The sequence below is a fragment of the Egretta garzetta genome, unplaced genomic scaffold, assembly GCF_000687185.1.
Source record: "Egretta garzetta isolate BGI_Z169 unplaced genomic scaffold, ASM68718v1 scaffold325, whole genome shotgun sequence".
NCBI classification, from domain to species: Eukaryota; Metazoa; Chordata; class Aves; order Pelecaniformes; family Ardeidae; genus Egretta; species Egretta garzetta.
The window spans coordinates 335,349-344,807 of NW_009259833.1; the positions used below are offsets into that span (position 1 = coordinate 335,349).

Sequence of the window (9,459 nt, forward strand, 5' to 3'; positions counted from 1 at the left end):
AGAGTACGGTTGGCCTTCTGGGCTGCCAGCGCACATTGCCGGCTCATGTCCAGCTTTTCATCCAAATCCTTGTGAGCAACCTTGAACATGTCTGTGCTGCTACGTTCACTCACTCACACCCTTCTGCCTCTGTAGACCTGCTGATTCCAGCTTCTCTCCAGATTTCCTAGATTGCTATCACAGATCATAGAATCACAGAATGGTTTAGGTTGGAAAAGCCCTTTAAGATCATCAAGTCCAACCGTTACCCTAACCCTGCCATTAATGACACATACATTAAAAGAACAGCAATATTTGGGATGGGAACTTTCCCCAAACTGCACCTGCATACACATTCAGTTCGCAAAGGTTATTTTAAAAGGAGGTAGGGAAGTGTTTCTGCCATACATTTTTCAGTATCACGTGTAACTACTGTACTTTAAAAGAGAAAGGTATCAGTCTTCTAATTTTATTGCTCAGGTGGTTCAAGTAACTGTAAAGCACCGACGTGAATCTCTCCAGTCATGGTTATGGACAAAGTAACCACCAAAATCAGAGGATGACATCAGAATAATGAAGTTGCTGCTTAGAGGATACACAAAGGACCCACAATGTATGAATTTGCTTATCCCATTAACAGTTGGGCTTGATGATCTTAAAGGTCTTATAGAATCATAGAATGTTTTGGGTTGGAAGGGACCCCCAAAGGTCGCCCAGCCCAACCCCCCTGCAGGAGCAGGGACACCTTGAACCATATCAGGTTGCTCACAGCCCCGTCCAACCTGGCCTGGAATGTTCCCAGGGACGGGGCCTCCACCCCCTCTCTGGGCAACCCCTGCCAGGGTTTCACCACCCTCAGTGTAAAGAATTTCTTCCTTATCTTTCTTCCTTATCTTCCTGGTCTTTTCCAACCTAAATGATTCTGTGACCCAGTCAGGAGCTTTATGATTCTGTCATTCAGGAGGGGGAGGAGCCAGGACTTCTAACATTTCAGGATTTGTTGGGTGTTACAGTTCACATACTCATCACTGGTGCTGTTTTAAACAGTTTGAAGCACTTCCTACAGGATTAGAGTCGGAAGGGGCTAATTACGGGATGTCAAGCATCAAAGTCAAAACAATGGCAATGGGAACCCTCCAGGAGACAATGGGAAAGGTTTTAACAGAGATCTGTCCTTTACCCACCTTCACTTAGACAGAACAATTACTCTTCCCAAGCTCAAGGTACAATGGCGAGGCAGTGCAACCGACCCTGTGTCCAGTTCTGGGCTCCCCGGTTCAAGAAGGATGAGGAACTCCTGGAGAGAATCCAGAGGAGGGCAACAAGGATGATGGGGGGACTGGAGCATCTCCCCTACGAGGAAAGGCTGAGGGAGCTGGGCTTGTTCAGCCTGGAGAAGAGAAGGCTGAGAGGGGATCTCATCACCACCTACAAATATCTCAAGGGTGGGGGTCACGAGGATGGAGCCAGACTCTTCTCTGCCCAGGGGGGCTGTGGAGTCTCCTTCTCTGGAGATATTCAACCCCCGCCTGGATGCTGTCCTGTGCCCCCTGCTCTGGGTGAGCCTGCTTGGGCAGGGGGGTGGCACTGGGTGAGCTCCCAAGGTCCCTTCCAACCCTTGACATTCTGTGATTCTGTGACCCTAAAAAGCTCACAGAAAGGGATGGGGAGAGAAGTTTATCGGCTGTTGGAGGCAGACAGACCGGTGAGGCAGAAAAATCCCTTGAGGGCTATCAGATACAAAGGCCCCCTCTCTGATTCTAGGATTCCTTGGGCAACAAATGGCTGGGGGCCCAGAAGACGTTTGTGCTTGCTATTTATTTGATATTTCGTCCCTTCCCCAGACACCCAGCACCAGCAGCGTCAGAAAGGACATCCCACCCGCGGCAGCCTACTCATGTTCTTTGAGCAGAGGCAGGGGCTGAAGTGAATACACTGCAAGTTGGACTAAGAGACACCAGGCACGAGGGCTGCGTTGTACTTATGCCGCGGGAGGAACGCGGGGAACCAGCGTGTGTTTGTCCGAAATCATCCTTTGGATGCTGAGCAGTTTCTGACAAAAACCCCGTAGTGCTTGAGTCACTGCACGCAACCGCTCGCCACTGACTCCTGAAGGGGACCCTGGCAAGTGCCGACACCTATGGACTGCAAAACGGGAGATACGGCCTCAAAACAGAGCTCACAAAAATCCCACCCTAAACAGAAACAGATACGGGTCCATAAATTGAGTGGTAAAAGAGGACAGGAAGGGAAAGCTTCATTAGGGATTGGAGCAGCAGCATCATACCGAAAGGAGAGAAAACCCTGAATACAGAATTCAAGCATTGGCTATTGCCAAAACCAAGAAGCAATTATAAATTCAGCAACCTTACGAGCCCATCCACTCGGCTCAAACACGAAGGTTTTTTACATTTTCAGTGCCTAAGGACTTGCGGACAACAGAGCAGTAACATGTTTTAAATTGTTTTAGTCTAATTGAGGTTTGGGGGAGCTTTTTCAAAGGGGAAAAAAAAGGTGCAAATTCAACAGAGGTACAACTAAAAGCAAAAAAAAACCCCAAACCCCCCAAAAACCCCAACCCCACCACAAAACCAACAAAAGGCAAAGAAAACACACACGTAATTACAAATGCTGGAAAATGGAAAAACAGACATTTCAGATCAGACCTCCCCAGAGCTCTGAATAATGGAGTGATGCCTCCAGGGTCTACCATTCAGCTACCCAAGCCTGCATACTAATATACTACTCACATCAGAAGAGTAGAAAGGCACCACTCATGCAGAAAATTACCTTAAATGAGCAACGACTTCATGATAAACAAGCCACTCGCTTTTTTACTTTGCTCTTTGATTTAGGTGTGGGGGGGGCACCTCCTCCCTATTGCTCCTTAGAGCAGACACAGCACGCTTCTGGCTCTGTACAGAAACCTTGCAAGCAGGCCACACCACCGCCTCGTAATTGCGAGTATTTCATTCTGGTTGGTTTGGTCAAACAATGAGAGATGAGATTGCATCTTTGGGAGGAAGAACGTACCTTGAAATCACCAACAGCCAGGGTCCAAAGCACCCAGGATCACTAGCATCCAAGCTTTAAATAGAGCAGAGAAGCCGCACAGTGGCAATACCAGAGGTATAACTACAGCATCACGCACAATGTGAAACCGGAGTATCTACGGCTGACACCGTTTCCCATCCCATCGGTACCTTAATTCCCCCATGTGCTGCCAGAATCCCTTCCTAACCTGGCTTGCAAATGCTCCTCTTGCCTTACAAATGCACTCCTAGTGCATTTGTCATTGACTCCGTAGTCGATTAAGTGCAGTTCTCCCACCGGTCCTCTTCAAATGAAGTGATATTTAACTAGACACACCACGAGGCAGCTGCTGTACAGCCTAGCTTGCTTTGTGCATCATTCCCCGGTTCATTGCCCACGATGACTCCTGGGTGCCTGATGCAGGGGGACCTCAGATCAGATTTTCCTTTGTTTGAAAGTAACCTTGCGTGGTTTTAGGTACTGTCGTTACAAGCAATGGCAATCCTGTTAAATCCTGCTGTGCCTTTTTTCCTTTTTCTGTCCGTAAATTGAACATCCCTAAGAGCTAAAAGACTTACGATGAGAAGACAGGTTCAGCTGAACCTGTTTACTCCAAGAAGAGCAAGGGAGAACAAAATGCTTTGGAAAGAGTCCGCTGGGAAACTCTGAATTGCTTTTTTTTTTTTTTTTTTCCCCTAGGAGTGCAAACTAATGTGCTCTGAAGAAGCGCAGCAACCGATGGCATTCATTTGTGCAGTCCTGGTTTGAATGTGCTTTTAAAGGAAAATCTGCTCGCTGTCTCATGAACACCTCTGCTCGTGACGTAGGGAGAGGTCCTCATCCTGCTCTGGGGAGGGCGATGGCAGCTGATGGGGCGCAGAACGCTACCCAGATCACAGGGTGAGACTGCTAAACCAGAGGGGGAGCGTTTGTCTTTCTATAAAAGCCTTTAGAGACAAACAAAGCACACCGGAGATGAGCCTGCCTTAAGCCAGAAGTAATTCTCAGCTAAAGCAGCAGTTGAAAAGCTGGACTGCAAGCGTGCATCAAATTTGGGTTAGAAACACAACGATGAAACCCACAACTCGACGAACTCTATACTCAAAGCTTTGACTAAGAACAAGCTTTAAGCCCTTAACCCCTGGCGTAGCCTTGAAAAGGAGGATTACCGCTTGCAGGCAGTGTAAGAACAGTGCCAGTCAGAGAGGAAGATTCCCATGAAAGAAAACGATATTTATTTTTAAATCCCTGAAAGCTGCTATTGCTCACAGTTCTGACTCAACGCTATTTATACGGCTGTGTATTACAAGTCACTAGGATGGAAATCACCTTCACTTCGTCATTAATCTGATTTCTGAATTCTTCCTACCCCACCTAATTTCAGAATTTGCGGGTTTTTTAGTTGTTTGGGTTTTATAAACTTAGGGATAATTTGGGTTGAGATTGGGGAAGGGGTTGTTGAAAAAGGAAGAAGCTCAAAGGAGGTATCCCCATACATTCAACTCCTGCTCACTGGATTTTGTGTAGGGCTTGTCTTACCAGTTCTTCGTCTGCCTGCTCTAAGGAAAGCTCCTGCAGATGGAGACCACACAAAAACCATAACAAATCGAGATAGGCTCCTGCTTTCCAAAACACGCTCAGCTGGGAGAGGTGCAAGGTAGGTGGAAGTCTCTGGTCTGTATTATGCAGAAGTTAGGCCACGTTATAAATCTGTGTTGGTAAGATGTATTGGTGTGCATATACATATATATATATATATATATGTATAAGCACTTCCTACCAGAACACCCTTGCAGAATGCCGGCTTTTGCAGAAGTGTCCTTGCTTAAGGACAGCAATATTCCTGCTCACGCCTGCGCCAAAATCCCAGTTAATACAGTAGCCAAGCCTGTTTTCAAAGCTGTTACGTTATTAAACCTTCAAAATTGAAGTTCATTAAGAACTAGAGGATTGTACACAGTAGCTATTCCACAGCACCAACCCCCTAGTACGGGCTTATCCTTGGCTTCTTTCAAATCCCGCTAATTAATTTTTTTTCAAAGGCCATCAATCTGAAGCAGACAAACATCAGAGAGTCAATTCATTAACATTCCCCTCTTTCCACTTATCTTGGGCCACTTCTTCTCTTATTAATAGCTAGTAAGATTGGCATTTCTAAAAATAACCAACCAGCGCTGGAAGGAAAACTCCAGGGAGCCCTCCTAAACCCCATCAATCCTCCCAGCAATACTTCGGAGTCTCGTCCTAAGGTCTCCCGAGTACACCCCGGCGGTTGGCAATCTCCAAGGCAGCCCATGAATCAACATCCAATATGAACTACGAGACGCTGATTACTCAAGTCATTTATTACTTCTAGGGTGACCAAAAGGCTGTTTACACGAGGAAATTAGGATGCTTTAGAGTGCCGTTGAATGCGCCCTGGTTTACCTCTGATTTATAGGCCAGCTCAGTTTCTCTCCCCTTCCTGTTCTTCCTCGCAGGTGAATTCAACGCTGCTGCGACGCATCGGATTTACTTTTAGAAAGTTCTGAACCTGCTGTTTTCTCCCTAACTGGGAAAGGCGAAGGCAAGAGGAGCACAGTTTCCTTAAACACATGAGACAGCGTGCTCGAGCAGCACCGGCAGACCGGGAGATGAGTCACCGACTGTAATGAACAATTTTATCTCTCGTGGAGACTACGGAAAACAGGTGGTACTGGTTTAATTTCTATTCACCGCCTTGCGATTGTGCATTCCTGGCTGCTGCAGTATGCTTAGGAGGAAGATGTTGGGATCAGTCACCCCAAACTGATTATTATGGTCCTAGTGATCTTCATCAGGAGGCAATCATGAATTACTCACTTGTTTCCCATTTACATGTTTGTATCAACTGATTTTACAGTACTGCCTGACAGGGAATATGGAAACGCGGCCACTTCGCACTGAAATATGCCACTGACTCACCGCTGAGGGGGAAGGAGTTTGAGCCCTCTCCCAAGCAAGAAATGGGCAAGTACAAGACACAACACCCGACCTAACAAAGGGGACGTCTGCATTTGCCAGGCAGTGAAATAATGTTTAATTAAGAGTATTGACGAGATTAGACGTGGGAAGCAAGCAAGCAGAGGGGGAAAGATTACGCCTGAAGTCCTCCAGGGAGTCTGGACAAAAGGAAAATTGGCTCTGGCAGCTAACATGCTCTGCCACGGAGGAAAGAGGTTTCTAATGAGTGAGGCTCTAATGGACACAGCCTGAGATGTCAGAAAATGTTGAATACTACCTTGATCAGGATGGGCAGCAAATCAGCTGGACGGGAGAGAGGTGTTTCTAACGTAGCTTCACTAAAAGCAGATTAGTCATATGGTGGTTTTTTTCCTTCTTTCCTGTTTTTCATACCCACTTGTAACTGTATTGCCTGTTTTGGATGCTGTACATACACACTTTCATCTGAATTTACCTTCATTTGGCTTGAGTTAAATGCATTTCCAAACCAACTTCGAGCCACACTTCAACCCAAGGCTATGGCAAATAATCAGCCAGAGACTCCTGGACCCCTTCAAACTTATCTAGTTCCCCAGATTAATTCCTGCAAGGGTGAGCACCCCCCCACCCCAGCTGCATAAGCTACAGATGGATGTCAGGCCTCACGTCTGGAGAGCCAGAAATGTCTTTGAGTAATCAATAGCACAAAGAAAATTCTCCAAGAAGGAAACCTTAAAGGCACGGGAGTGGGCCATCCCCATGTGCCGAAAGATGAGCTGGTGGGGAAGACGACCGGCCTGGCTGAACAGAGAGCTTGGGCTGGAACTCAAGAAAAAAACCCAGAGTTTATGACCTTTGGAAGAAGGGGCAGGCAATCTCAGGACAACAAAGATGATGTAAGGTTATGCAGGGAGAAACTCAGAAGGGTCAAAGCCCAACTAGAACTTAATCTGGCTACTGCCATAAAAGACGATAAAAAATGTTTCCATAAATATATGAGCAACAACAGGAGGGCTGAGGAGAATTTGCATCCTTCACTGGATGAGGGGGGAAACACAGAGACACAGGATGAGGAAAAGACTGAGCTACTTAATGCCTTCTTTGCCCCAGGCTTTAATAGTCAGACCAGCTGTCCTCCTTCCTGAGCTGGAAGACAAGGATGGGGAACAGAATGAAGCCCCCATAATCCAAGGGGAAATGGTTAGCAACCTGCTACACCACTGAGACACACACAAGTCTATGGGGCCGGGTGGGATCCACCCAAGGGTACAGAGGGAGCTGGTGAAATGCTCATCAATCCACTTTCCATCATTTATCAGCAGTCCTGGATGACTGGGGAGGTCCCAGTTGACTGGAGGCTGGCAAGAAGAAACAGCCTCAAGTTGTGCCAGGGGAGGTTAGATTGGATATTGTGAAGAATTTCTTCCCCAAAAGGGCTGTCAAGGACTGGAATGGGCTGCCCAGGGAAGGGGTTGAGTCCCCTCGGGCCGACGAGGTGCTTAGGGACAGGGTTTAGTGGTGGGATGGCAGGGTTAGGGGAACGGTTGGGCTTGATGATCTTAAGGCTCTTTTCCAACCTAAACGATCCTATGATCCTAAAGCAAGGCTCTGGCACACAGCCGGATACTGGGGGCACCCAGTCGTTTGGGGTTCCTAGGGCACGGGCTGTCCTAAACCAATCAGTATGAGATGCCCCTACTCAAAGCCAGGGTAGGGAACAGTCACAGATAATCATAGAATCATTGAATGGTTTGCGGTGGAAGAGTCCTTTAAAGTTCATCTGGTCCACCCTCCCTGCCATGATGACTGCTGCTAATTTCTAACCAGAGCTGAACTTGAGCTGATCTTAGAGATACGCCCTAAACTTTAGCCAATAATGAAAACTCATCATGCTGCCCTGTCTTAAAAATACATGTATCTCTTTTTGAAGAAATCAAAGGGAGAGTTTGCTGCTTAGACATAACTTTCCTAAAAATTGTTAAGAGTACAGAAATTGAGCCATCTACTCTGTTACTTTGCTAGCAGGAGCCCTAAGAAGGTTTCAGCCCCATGGACCGCCCCACGCAGTTCTCCAGCAGAGTGCGTGTATTACCATGGATCAGGGACCATTCCCTGAAGAGACAGTTACATGTTCTGGCACTATTTAGTTGACTGATGTAGCCATTAAGTGCAAGGCTGGAAAACACTGTTGAAGAAAGGACACTGTTAAACAAAACACTGCAACAAAGCATTAATAAAAACATGCCGTGCTAATGAGATGGAGTCCTACGAGAGACATCTTCAAAGCAGATCTCCCTTACACGCTTCTCTCTAGAAAGTAGTTGAAATTTTGCAATATGTTAGAGAACCAACCTTGCGGTGGGTTCCCAGATTAAAAATCTATTTTGAAACCAAAATTAGCAAAACCAAGTTCATCCTCCAATGGAGAAAGAACTTCGGGCTGCATTTTTATTTCAGATAAAACCTACAGGAGAACTGAAATTCAAGTGCTAACATCTCCAAGGAAACAGCTGGAAAACTTGGGGTCTTTGCAGATGCTGTAGTATTCTGTATTCAAAGACAAATTTTACCACATTGTACTTTGCACTCCCAGGGAAAAAAAAAATAAAATTGCAGACAAGGTGTTAGTAAGACACCACTAACTGTGCATGCAGCAAATCAAGACTTCTTGCACTGGATCTTCTTCACATCAGTTTGCTAAAATACAGCTAAAATTAGCAACACGAATGCTTTCACAAATCATTTTTTAGTAATTGCTGTACGTTTTCTGTTCTTGTCAAAAGAAGCGTTCCTTAGCACAAAGGAATTACGATTTCCTCTCTCCACGCACCACAAGCCAAGATGCTACGAGCAAACCCAACAGAAACTATTTGCTCTTTTGCCTCTTTCCTTACTGAGGAGCGAGGCGAGAGACATTTCTTAACCGTATGAAATTCCCAGTTCACATTGATACCCACGCAGCAGCAATAAACAGGACTGGCATATGTCTTAAGCTAACAAGGATTAGGGAATCCAGCAGGGTGCCCAGGTGGACAAGAAGGCCAATGGCACCTTGGCTTGTATCAGGAGTGGTGTGGCCAGCAGGAGCAGGGCAGGGAGCGTGCCCCTGTGCTGGGCACTGGGGGGGCCGCCCCTCGAGTGCTGGGGTCAGGGTTGGGCCCCTCCCTCCCCGAAGGACCTGGGGGGGGTGTCCTGGTTTCGGCTGGGATAGAGCTAATTTTCTTCATAGTAGCTAGCATAGTGCTGTGTTTTGGATTTAGTACCAGAAGAATGTTGATAACATACTGATGTTTTCAGCTGTTGCCAAGTAGTGCTCAGACTACTCAAGGACTTTTTGAGCTTCTCCTGCTTGCCCAGGTGCATAACAAGCTGGGAGTACAGCACAGCTAGCACAGCTAACCCAAACTGACCAAAGAGCTATTCCATACCATATAACGTCATGCTTGGGGGGGGGCGGTTAGTTCGGTCGGTCGGTCGCGGGGAGAC

At 46.7% G+C, this 9,459-nt stretch overlaps 1 protein-coding gene across 3 annotated transcripts in view; it reads right to left on the reverse strand.

Annotated features, from left to right (window-relative positions):
- ELP3 (elongator acetyltransferase complex subunit 3) overlaps positions 1-9,459 on the reverse strand; it is a 106,838-nt gene that overhangs the window by 14,572 nt on the left and 82,807 nt on the right. The window lies entirely within an intron of this gene.